This window comes from Centruroides vittatus, unplaced genomic scaffold (genome assembly GCF_030686945.1).
Source record: "Centruroides vittatus isolate TY-2023 unplaced genomic scaffold, ASM3068694v2 contig_89, whole genome shotgun sequence".
In the NCBI taxonomy this organism is placed as follows: Eukaryota; Metazoa; Arthropoda; class Arachnida; order Scorpiones; family Buthidae; genus Centruroides; species Centruroides vittatus.
Window position 1 is genome coordinate 1775092 of NW_027122580.1, and position 12772 is coordinate 1787863.

Genomic DNA, 12772 nt, shown 5'->3' on the forward strand with positions numbered 1-12772 from the left:
AAACTGATTGAGAAACTCTGCATAGGTTTTAATTTCATAAATTTTAAAGACATCATTGGTTCAAATTACTATTACTTGTTTAAATAATTTATTACTTTATCTTAAATCCTAATACAATAAAATCTATCATAAATTATCATTAAATTCTTCAATTTATTTCTGTCTGAGACGGTCTTTAATCATTATAAAATTTCTGTACATTTGTGTAATTTCTGACAAATGACCTCAAAATTAAAATATAATTATTAAATATGATATAATTAATTATTCATAAAATAATTAAAGCATTTTATATCTGTCTACTGTATAATTACTTTAATCATCGGGATATATAATCGTTATAAAACAGAGAGAAAGAATCCAGTCAAATGACGTTAACGAGAGAAAGAAGGGAGCCACAAGGAAGATAATTTAATGATACCAGGTAAATTAATATTAATAATGAAAATTATTCTTAAAAAGTAGACTATAATTTGCCCTATTTATTGTCATTTCATTAATAAAAGAGAAAAATGTAGAAAACGTGATTTATCTCGCTTCGAAACTGTTTTATAGGACACTATTTCCTTTATACAGTTTAACATCACGTGATTTTTTTATGGAATAATTATCACGTAAAATTATGGTGATAAATCGAGAACCGTGTTTAAATAGTTTAGGCTAAGGATATATAAGAGTGCCTTCGACAAATAGATAATTAACGATTCAAATAAAGAAATTTAATATTAAATTTAGTTTGCGAAGAAGTAATCTATGGTAACGTGTTCAAATTCTCTTAATAATCTGAACCCGTTACCATAGTTTCGTATTTTAAATCAGATTTAGCTTAGATTAGTACAGGGTGGTTATAATTAAAGTCGCGCTAGTCAGACCTGTCTAGAGCCCGTTCTCGTGGACGTGTTTTGACGAAACTCGGTATATATGTTATGTGGACCACGAGGAAAAGGAAAATGCAAAAACATATTTAGTTTGAATTTTTACCACAGGGTGCAAAAATGGCGCATGTAAGACAAGAAACACAAAATGGAAACAGTAAAAGGTTTTTACTCACAACATCAGTTCGATGCGCAATCCATTTGCATCAATTACGTGTTTAAAACGCTTTATAATGCAACCATTTGCATCAGTCACGCGTTCAAAACGCCTTACAGCATTGTAAGACGTTTTGAACACGTAATTGATGCAAATGGATTGCGCATCGAACTGATGTTGTGAGTAAAAACCTTTTACTGTTTCCATTTTGTGTTTCTTGTCTTACATGCGCCATTTTTGCACCCTGTGGTAAAAATTCAAACTAAATATGTTTTTGCATTTTCCTTTTCCTCGTGGTCCACATAACATATATACCGAGTTTCGTCAAAACACGTCCACGAGAACGGGCTCTAGACAGGTCTGACTAGCGCGACTTTAATTATAACCATCCCGTATAAATATGCCTTGGAGAAAATGTGTAAAAAATCATTTAATTAAAGACTGAAATAAAGTGATTTAATATTAAATGTAGTTTGCAATGCGTTGCCAAAACCCCCGATATAAATTACTAAGTTGACGAGAAAGAGTTAATATTACTAGAACATTCGCACGGTAATACATATTGCAAAAAGGAATTAGAAAAGAAAAAATCATTTGGCGAAGCATTACACTATAAAAGAATAAAACCTATTGTTCTACCATCTTTATAAACCAATTATTTTTTTATTTATGAAGATTTATTAGACGAAATCGGGTCTAACTTCCGGACTCATTTATAAATTTTTCGGTTACGTGATATTTACCTCTAATTACAACGAAACGTCATTAAAAAATGTCATTTCCGTCTTAAAAACGGAAAATAGAGATTCGTCATCTTTCCGAATACAGAATTTAATTGCATTTTCCTATTTTTTCCATCTAGAATCACGTATCCTTAAATTAAAATTGTTCTCTTTGACATCGAATCGAAGCTCGGGTATATCCAACTCCAACAACGATAAAAATTCAAAATAATAATATTTTAAAATGCGAATTTTCGCCTATCGATTAAAAAACGTATAAAAACATCCGTACAAAAACCGAGCGTAACGAGTACTTGGTCCGCTCGTTACACGCGAGATATTATATGGATTTTAACGAATTTTTCCACATTATAAGGATTAATTAAAGTTTACAAATTAATTGGCATTTGCAGATCGTAACGTAAAATAATTTGCAAGGATTTCCTGTCGATATCGCGTTAGTTTCCAATGAATGTATTAATGAAATTCGAATAAAGCCACGTTAAAATGTAATTCTAAAAATTTACAATACTTTCTCTTTCTGAATTTTCTAAATTTTTTATATTTTGTTAGAAATTTTAACTAAATTTTATTCAAAAAACTTATTCTGACGGAATTTTATAACTTTATAAGCGTAGAGAGCCAAAAATCCCGTGAAACTATTCTAATATTTTACAAAAATATTCGAATGTTTTTTAAAATCTCGAGAATTCGCGCGCTCTTTAGAAAAAAAAAAGAATTTTATTAAAGCAAAATCTTCTCTTAAACTGCATTTTTAAATGGGAATTAATGATTTTTAAGCTCCAAATTTTAATAATTTTAAGCCAAATGTCGTTAAATAATTATTTTACTAAAAGAATTTTTGCGTCTGTATTTTTAGAAATTCGTGACTATTTTTGGTTTTGCTTCCTCGGGAAAATATATTTTAGGCGTGATCTTGCGTAACAATAATAACATAAATCGAGCTAAATGGTTTTTTTTAAATACGTCGTCATTAAATTACGTAAATCTATGAAATTTAATGACGATGACATTGAACTCGAGTGAATCATTTAGTTTATTTTAGAAATGATCTAAATTCTTTTTCGCAAATCGTTTTGAATCCCGACAGTTGGCAACTTTGTTATTATACCCGTGCTTTACCTTTAAAAAATGCGAAACTGATACGAAATACAAAATTTTAATTCATTTAAACTCGGAATAAATAAATAATGTAACTGTTTTAGATTTTAAAGCGATTTATATAATAAAATCATTGAAATCAAACCCCGATCGATCGCTTCCTTGCCACGATATCTGGCTTTTTACGTCACGCGCGTGATACGCGTAAATGTTATTTGTCTTTATTTGTTATTTTTCTTGTCGGGAAATTGCCTGTGTAATATTTCTTAGAAGTGTTTTACCACACGCGCTATTCAAACAAGGCGAAGTGTTTATTTACGGGGACCCGTATGTTGATCTTCTTTGTTTACAATTGAAAATCATCGATTCTAAAACATTTTGTCGTCGAATGTATTTGCAGTATAAATTATACTGGCTTCCAAGTGGTTTGTTTATTTAGCTGCTAGTCACCTACGAGCGTTCTATACCGATGTATCGATATTACGTGACGCTGCCGAATATTATTTCCAAAAATACGGGCTTTCAAATAATAATATTCGTAAAAGAATATTTTCTAAAAGCAATTACGTTCGAAAACTTGATCTTCAGAAAGTTGTTAAATCCAAAAGTATGGCCGTCTACGGAAGCCGTGGAAGCGCCGCTTTCCTTGTATTTTCTAAAATATAAATACGGATTGTGCGACTATTTTCGTGTTTTAACCTACTTCGAATTATCTAAAATTAATATTTTATTATAACCGCATTATGTATCTTATTTCTATACTACGTGTGGAAAAAAATAATAAGATTGCTATTGTATATTCGAATATAAATTCGTATAAGCGTGTATTGTCGAATACGAGACAGCTTTCGCGGCGAAAATACCCGAATAGGGTAAAGCGGCCGGATCGACGATAGGCATTGATGCGTGGGCTCGGCAGAGCGCTGTTTCGCTGCTGGATGCTACGCACCAAAATATCGCGTAACGCTTTCGATACTTCTATTCGGGGCCTACGCGGCTTGCCTATCGTCAAATGTCATCGCACGCCACTGATGAATACTTTTGGCAAGCCTCTCCCTTTTAATCGCGTGTACAATAGTTCGCGAACCTCTCGGACATCGAAGAAAAGTTTTGCAAATATTTCCTAATAATTTATGACAAGATTAATAAGTAGGCTTATAAGAACAAATCCGCATGTCACTAATACCATTGACAAAAGTCCACGTAGTCTTCGTTCTCCTCCCTCCCTATCGCGTGCGATGGTGTACTTTTCGCCACCCTCCTCCTCCTCAAACGAATAATTATAATTATTTGGAATGAAAATTCTGATTTTAAATAAATATTCTAAGTATTAGATGTTTCTAAATCGGTACTTTTGAATGTCGAATTTTATTTTTTCGGGCCAATAAACAACGTTGTAATATCACGTTACGTGAGATTTTCAAATTACATTTATATATGTAATGTGCCAATAAAATTTCAAGTGTTTTATTGTTCAATTGCAATTTATTCCTTGTTTTTTTTCTTTCTTTTTTGCTTGTTAAATATTAATATGAAAATATCCTGTTTATTTTTCAGAATTAAATAAATTTAATTTATAGCAACAGTAGTCAATAATATCACAGAGTGGACAATATTTTAGTAGATTTTAAATAATAATTAAAATGTTACAGCATCAATTTTTTTTTATTTCTTGGTCTTTAATTATACTTTGATATGCGATAGCACCGGTTTAAGAAATTTCCTCGTGAGCGGTGTCCTTACATAAGAATTCCAATTTTTCCGGTGCTGGCGTTTACACCATATATATGCATTATACGTGTGCGTAACATGTGTATTAAAATTTCCTGCATAACAAATTCCCTCGACACACAATTTTACCCGTGTAAGAAATTCCAAAATATTGGTCCCATCCACCATATTTTACCCACTTAGTTTCTGTCGGAGACAAATCGTAATCTTTTTCCTCGCCATGACTTTATCGCTTATAAAAATAGTAAAGTTAGCTTTAGATTGTCACTATATTGTATACCAAACAGCCGTACACCGTTGACGTGGTGCCCACCGGTGGCCGAGTGGACGAAACCACCGAACACTGGTAGCTGGTCGTGGCTTCGCTCCGCGCCAACGTGCTGGTTACGTGTTGTTTCCGGGTTTTCTTCGAGTTATTAAGAAGTTAAGAAACATCAGATAAGGAATGTGGTCAAAACCATAAGATCCTAACTAATTTAGGGACCACCTCGGGTTTGGTTTTATTTGATTACGGCAACGCGAAGCATGGGAGATCCGCTTAGAGGAAATGCCGCACGGGAGGTCTTTTATGGGAAACTGGCCACTGTTTAAGTGGTAAATTAACAAGGTTCTACAGTATACGAGAACAATACTAAAATTACATATTGTTATGTAGAATCAAAAGATCTATTTCTATCGTTTATATAAATTTATACTCGTATAAAGCGATAGAAACAGACTATAAATAAATTAAAAAGATAAAACGATTATTCTTTGTATACGATCTGGCGACACCTAGGCGATCTGTCGGGTGAATATTTCTCCAATTGCGGGAAGACTCTACGGGAAACTGGTTTCTATTTAGGTGTTACAAACGTTAGAAGAAAACCCAAAACACTCCAGGTAGCCAGCCCAATGGCCAAGTGCAAACACACGATCAACTACGGGTATTCGGAGGTTTTATCCACTCGGCTACCGGTGGACACGGTTTGAATAATGCACTCCTATCTCGAATAACCGCGCTTAAAAATGCAATGTTTCGCCGAACGCGACATACGTCGGGTCTGACTTAACGATAATTTTATTTTTTAACATTTACAAGTTTTATGTATATAACTTTTTTGTCATTTTTATTACAAAATCTCACAACAGATGACGCCACACACAACTTTATTTATTTATTTATTATAATTAATAATATAAAAGGCTTAAGGAGCACGTGTATGATATAAGTAAAGGCACTACAATACGGCACTATCCAAAGTAGCGCAAACCGAAGGTTCGGTGATTGATTGGAATGAAACTAGGATTATTAGACAGGTGCGCTCACCGTCTTTAGCGATGACTTCGGAGAAATTTGAAATACGTAGATCCGACGGCACGGGCAAATGTTTGAACAATACAGACGCCACAAATTTACCAACAGCGTGATCATACTTGCACGCTGTTGGTAAATTTGCAGTATGATTGATCGTAACCCAGTATAATGTTATACAGCCCGCACTCGGTCCATATAATTAGGTTTATTGTGTCGATGTATTTTATTATGTTAGTTCACCTTATTTTATTTTGTGTTATTTTAATTTACTCGGATCCATGTACTTATTTATTTTCTATTTATCTTTTGTATATTTATATTTAAACGAATTGTTCGAACGGATATAGAAATGTGAATTTTGTTTCTCGTAGTGTTCGAACTGGAACCGATACAAAGAAACGTTCCAAATATTTCAAAAGTACCCGAGGATGACCCGTGGAGCAGGTAGAAAACGTTAGTGGGATAATAAATATTAGTTCTCGGATACATAAGGTGGTTGTGTGATATTCGTAGAATCCGAGTGTTTATTGAAATAATAGAAAATTTTTTAAATACTAATAAAATCCCATAACAGTGGGGGCAGTTACGCAACTCACTTGGTCAATCATTATTTTTTTGTTGTTAGGTATAATTATAATAATTATACTTAACAATTATTATTATATTTATAAAAGTAATTATTTATATTATAAAGGAAATAATGTTGAATTTCTTCGTACAAGTATTATTAACCCTGAATATGAAGTAATTTATTATTTTTAATGCACTCTTTATTGTGTAAATGATTTTGTGATTATTAACAATGCCGTGAGAACTGCGCTAAAATGTACGAAATATTTCTTTCACCTTTAAGATGCATAAATACCTGGAGGATTTACACATAAAAACAGAACATCTTACATTTCGTATACACTTTGACTACACATAAGATAAAAATCGCTCTTAGCAATTTTTCCCCCTTTATGCTGATTATTCGCTACGAGCACACCCTCAAAATGTGCGAAAAAAGTATTTTTTAAATACAAAATGTATTTTATAGCGCCATAATTTGCCGCCCTTCAAAATTTTTCGCTGTCGTCATTTGCCTATTTTGCCCGTACATAAAAAACTACTTTGACACGTACCATTTAGCATACTTCACGTTATATACTATCCTTTGGCATATTCTAACCGGAAGTACGTCAAAAGATACCCGAAATTGCATCGACCTAACGAAATCAAAACTCACATTCATTATTAGATTGTGTTTTCCTGTCGGTGACATTTTTTGATATGATTAAGTATGGAAGTTTCTTTACTTTGTGTCACTTTACATCCTGAATAACATAAAATATTACGTATACTTTTATTTTCCAGTAAATTTGAAACAAAATAAAACATCAAAAACATTCAAATTGTTGGTATAAAAAAATCATTTTTCTATACTCAGAATATACTCGTACATAACCGTGTTAATATGAAAATATTCATTATGCCTTAGATCGGTGGTCTCCAAAGTGGGGTAGGCCAAGTTTTCCTCCAAAATACTGTATGTGTGTTCTGTCCGCAGTCTGTCTAATCTTACAGTCATCCGCCCGAAGAAGTAGGTTCGCCATCACTCGCGATCATACACGGAATAAATTCAAATTGCGGGTAGCGGGAAATTTAGCAGGAATTACGTATTTATAGTGGAAATTTAGCAAATTTTTCTGACACGTAAAAAATATGAGTAATTTATTCCATAAACATACATTTTATATAAACATTTTTCTAATTTATTTGAAGAGTTTTATTGAAGACGAATGAGATTCGTTTAGACTCAACATTCCTTCCAATTCCTTGTCCGAATATGTATTCGAGAACCCAAAAACAATAGGTTATATATTATATTATATTAAAACTATTTTCTTCGTAGCGGTACGCGATCAAAAAGTTTGGAGATCACAGCCTTAGTTAATAGGACAATGGGGCTAGAAAGTATCGTTTTAACAAAATATTTTGTTACAACAATGTTTTACTAGGTTCATTTCGGTGTGTTGTTTTTGTAAATAGTATCTTTAGAAATGTCTGGATTATCCATTAATCATTAACGCGTATACAGTTTAATTAAGAAATTTACACGTATTATAGTGATTATTACGACAGATTTCTTTATGGACGTTTACGTTCCACAATACATAAATATGACATTTTCTAAATTATATAAGTACATTAATTAATAATAATATGAGAAATATTCTTTCGTATAAAAGAGTGTTTATGAGTTATAAGAATAGGCTTATATATTTTATAACAAAACAAAAATAAGACCGTAAGTTCCGAGTTCGGTCGAATGGCCGACCGGTTAAGACGGCGGTTCGCCGCTCCGAGTTCTACCAGGATCGGCCGCACGGCCATCCGATCTTTTCCATTGTTTATAAACTAAATGCACAATTTACGGCCAATTCTGTATATTGCAGCATAAATTGCGAAGAGTACTTTAGTAACGATGCTCCGTGAACCTAACCTAAACCAACAGTTTTCCATTAGCTATTTTCAAAAATGTTATTAAAATATTTAAACGTTTCCTATTCCGGCTCTCTCGAACGATCAGGACGTCGTAAAATTTTGCAGACACGGAAGAAGGATTCCGAGGGAAAAAATTCGTTTCCAATTCCAATAATCGGAGGTAAAATGAAAGAAATACGTCACAAGGACAAATCGTGTTTTGAAACTGCGTTGCACTTACGTAAATGACGCATCAATTGAAACATTGCATTAGTTACCGACACCATCTGACTCTGACGTCACTCGCTGCTAGACTGCACGCATTGCACCAAATGCAATCTCGGGCCTTTAACTAACATTGATATACAATATAAAAAATATATAGAAGAAAACTAAAACGTCTTCTAGCCCAAACGGTTAGGAGTCGAAAGCTGAAATCTGGTTAGGGTACGTCACGAGAGCGTACACTAAGAGAGGATTTTTCGAAATTCTCCCCGCGGGGGAGAGGGACAGAATTAAGGCTTACCGTGAAGAACTCGGCTTCTACTGTACTGTTTTAAATGTCTTTTTTGCATTTTAGCGGAAATCGAACACATTTTTGACCCTTGTAAAAATTCTCGACGATATTTAGTGTTCCATCGTATATAAAGTTGACACGGGGAGCGCATATGCGTAAGTTCGCTTTATTCGAACTCTTCGTCTTAATGCACCGGTTAGTGATTGCTGCGAGTCTTAATTATCGTTATATCGGTGTGGTAAGCGGATATATAAAAATTCTCTAATTAGTCTCGAAAGAGGGGAGACCTAATTCTTGCAATCGGTGAAAACGGCTAAGATCGGCTGTAATCTCATAATCTTAATCTTCGCTATCGTTACTTTTTGTCCGGGCAACGCCGGGCTCATCTGCTAGTTACTTATATGATGCGTTCTCGTAGAGGACTTTCGAAAAATTTACACAGAAAATACTATTAATCAGTAAAAACACAAAAATAGCTTCTGAAAAGTATGTTATCTAGTTTGGTACACACGGACGAGCCTGCCGAACAGGGATGTGAGGGGGCCGAGGGGGGAGATTTCGAAACAACCGACTAATGATATATCAGATATATCGTTTATTACACAATTTAACTTACAAAAAATTCAAAGTCACAAAGGGTTTAATTCCTTGTATACTTCGGCGCGTAGTCTTGAAAAAAGAACAGGAAAGTCCGGCGACGGAGGTAGTTTCCATTGGCCGGGGCGGACTGGCCATGTGGAAAATGTGGAAAATTCCACACGGGCCGTATACAATTTGGGCCGTTTTTCTAAATATGTAATATACCGTTTTGTTCGGTTTTATTTTAAAAAAAAATTCATTTATTTTTTTTCGTTAAGTAAGATAAATTTCAATTTTTGTGTAATATAGATATACGTGTAGGCCTTTATCGTTTTACCCGGCCCTACCAGAAGCCGAAGTTAAATTAGTCCGGCCGACCCGAGTCCAACACTACATTGTTGGCCGACTCGGCCCAAACAAAGCATCCTAGGAGAAAAATAATCAAAACAGACAAAGTTGGTCATTCGTTTACGTTGCTAGAAACTATTCACCACCCCTACGAATCTTTGGAAGCACGAGTTACTGGTTTTTCACCCTGCCACCAAAACGTTGATTGTAATCATAACGGATTTAATGGCCAATTATATCATTTGCTTTATTTCAGATAAGTAAAAATGTTATTCAATAATAATTTCTCTATATTCCAAACGATTTAATTAAAAATAATCTATTTTTTAGGTTGAGCTAACTAATTTTTAGTTTGCCATTCACCCACAATGGCGTCGATTGTAAATGGGCAACCTGCGGCGTCGAACAAAATATTACAAAACACTATAACGCTACATAACGCTCGGGTTGGTTAATTTTTGCATCTTTAAGGAATGATAGAATTGTGTACAAATGCACATATACTTTCGTAGACTGTCCATACGCGCTCGACCCCTTTTCGAGACTAAGTGAAGTCCAAGGGAGTATACGTATGTACTGTACAGTACATTCGTAAACGATTCTATCATCCTTTAACTAAAGACGCAAAAATAAACCAACCCGAGGGCCAACCCTAATTGAAAAGATTATCTGGTATTTTAACCCGACTTCGCTGGACACTTCGTATAGAGCTGTAAAGTGTTACTACAGTTTAATCCAGAAGCAACTTAATATTATTTCAGAATTGCAACATTTTAAATCGTCGTGGAATATTTTAAAGGAAAATGTCGGTGAAACTTTTATAAAATTAAACCAAAATGAACATTCTACTGATGATCAACTGGAAAACGATAAAGATTCGATTTCATCCTCTTACTGCAAAGCTTGCAAAAATTGTCCTATTTGTTGTTATAATATATTATTCGGATATAACGTGTTAAATGGTGCTTATTCTACACTTGGTCAAGCATACAAATATTTACTATCTATGTCTGTAACACAAGTGTCCTGCGAACGGAGCTTTTCTACGTTAAAATTCATTAAGATCAAGTATCTCGCAAGAAAATCTAGAAGCTTTCGTGTTAATGTCAATGGAGAAGGATATTTTAAATGAAATAGATTCTGACGATGTCATTAATATTATTGCTCGACAAAGCAAACTTCTAAATAAAAAATTAATGTTCTAGACTTGTGCTTATTGCAATTTTTGTTAATGTTGTATTTTGAATATATTTAAATATAAATAGAAAAAAGTCATTTTTTTTATTTATGGGCTGGGCCGGTAATGATTTTTTCCACTCAGAAATTTTAAGGCCAGTCCGCCCCTGCCATTGGCTGACCGGATGTTGCATTCTAAGCCCAGTTCTCTAACAGGAAACGATGTCCGGTTAATACAGATCGGAATGTCCGAAGTTTCTCTCGCAAACGTCTATAACTTTCGGAGGAAAGGACGAAGATGGAACCTTGCGGGAACACCCCAACCGGGGACATATCCTAGTGGGACGCCACGGTATCTTTTTGTCTCGCGAATAGTCATTTGATCGGTTATTAGTCCCCTTTCTCGGTCTCCGGTTGGTCTTTCTCTGTTAGCGGGTGAAATCGAACCAGGTCGGTTCCCGAGAAAGACGATTGTTTAATACAATTCGACACCGTCTTTCGTTCGGTGTAGAACGAACCTTGTACCTTATCTAACATTTCATTTTCCTTGTCTTATAAAAAATTTAATTTACTAATTTTTATCTTTTTTCGCGTGGTTTTAATATTAAAATAGTTTTATTTTTTCCTTTTCCTTTATAATTTAATTTCCTTAATTTTAATTAATCGCGAAGATCGAGATTCGGTTTTGTTTCGATTTTTGGTTGAAAGAATGTTTTTCATCCCAGCCTAGGGCCTCGCAGAGATGCCCAGAGGATTTTTATGGGAAACTGGCCTCTATTTAGATGTTACAAATGTAAAGAAAACCCAGAAAATTCCACGTGGCCAGCCCGTTCTACATGGGGGACTACATTGTTCGGTGTTTTTATCCACTCGGTCACGGTGGCGTGTTATGTAACGTTTCCCAAAAAATGCGCATAAAGAAATGTATATTGTACATTATTGTTATTGAATTAAATCTGAATATTTTGAAGGTTTCGGAATGTATTAGAAATATATTTTTTATTAAAATTAAATGCAGAAGCTTACATTTATCTTCAAATATCCTGGTTGATTGAAGTACAGGTATCCCTCGTACAACACGGCACTTCTACAACAGGGTTTCGTTCTAACGCGGTTCGAAAGTTGGGGATATTCCCCGTATAAACACGGTTCCAGAATTTGGAAAATCCTCCGTACAAAATTTTTCAATTTTTAAGTAGGCTACAGACTCCATTATTCGATCTTTTTTTCCTTCGAGTAAGCCTTTTATCTCAAATTTGCCCATAAATTTTAGAATATTGAATTTTCAATTTGTTTTGTGCCTTTCGTCAGGTTTAATGAAAACCGATAGTAATTTGTTTCTTCCTTTCCTATCTTTCCTATCGACCAGGGCCGTGTTCGGTAACGCAGAATTCTTGCAAAGTCTAGTTACGCCGCGACGTTGAAGTAGTTTCTACTGTCGACTCCTCCCACCGCTAGAATTCTAGCTAGTTCGGTCAGCTTCTTTTATCTGCGCTAACTTCTACTAGTGACGTCATTGTTTTTGTCTCGTCGTACGATTTGCAAGATGGCTGCTCGTGTTGGAGTAAACGTATTACAATGTTATTCTCTCATTCAAATCATTAACTCGTTCTAAAACGACTTCGAAATGTAAAATTATCGTACGTCGGTATAGTAGATTCCGAATACATTTTAACGGAAGATAGCGGTCCATTTCGTTGATTACAATTAATAATCGCTTTATTAATTTCGTCACCATCTGACGCAGCTTTCATCTAAATAATTGTATTGGTTACTTCGTCC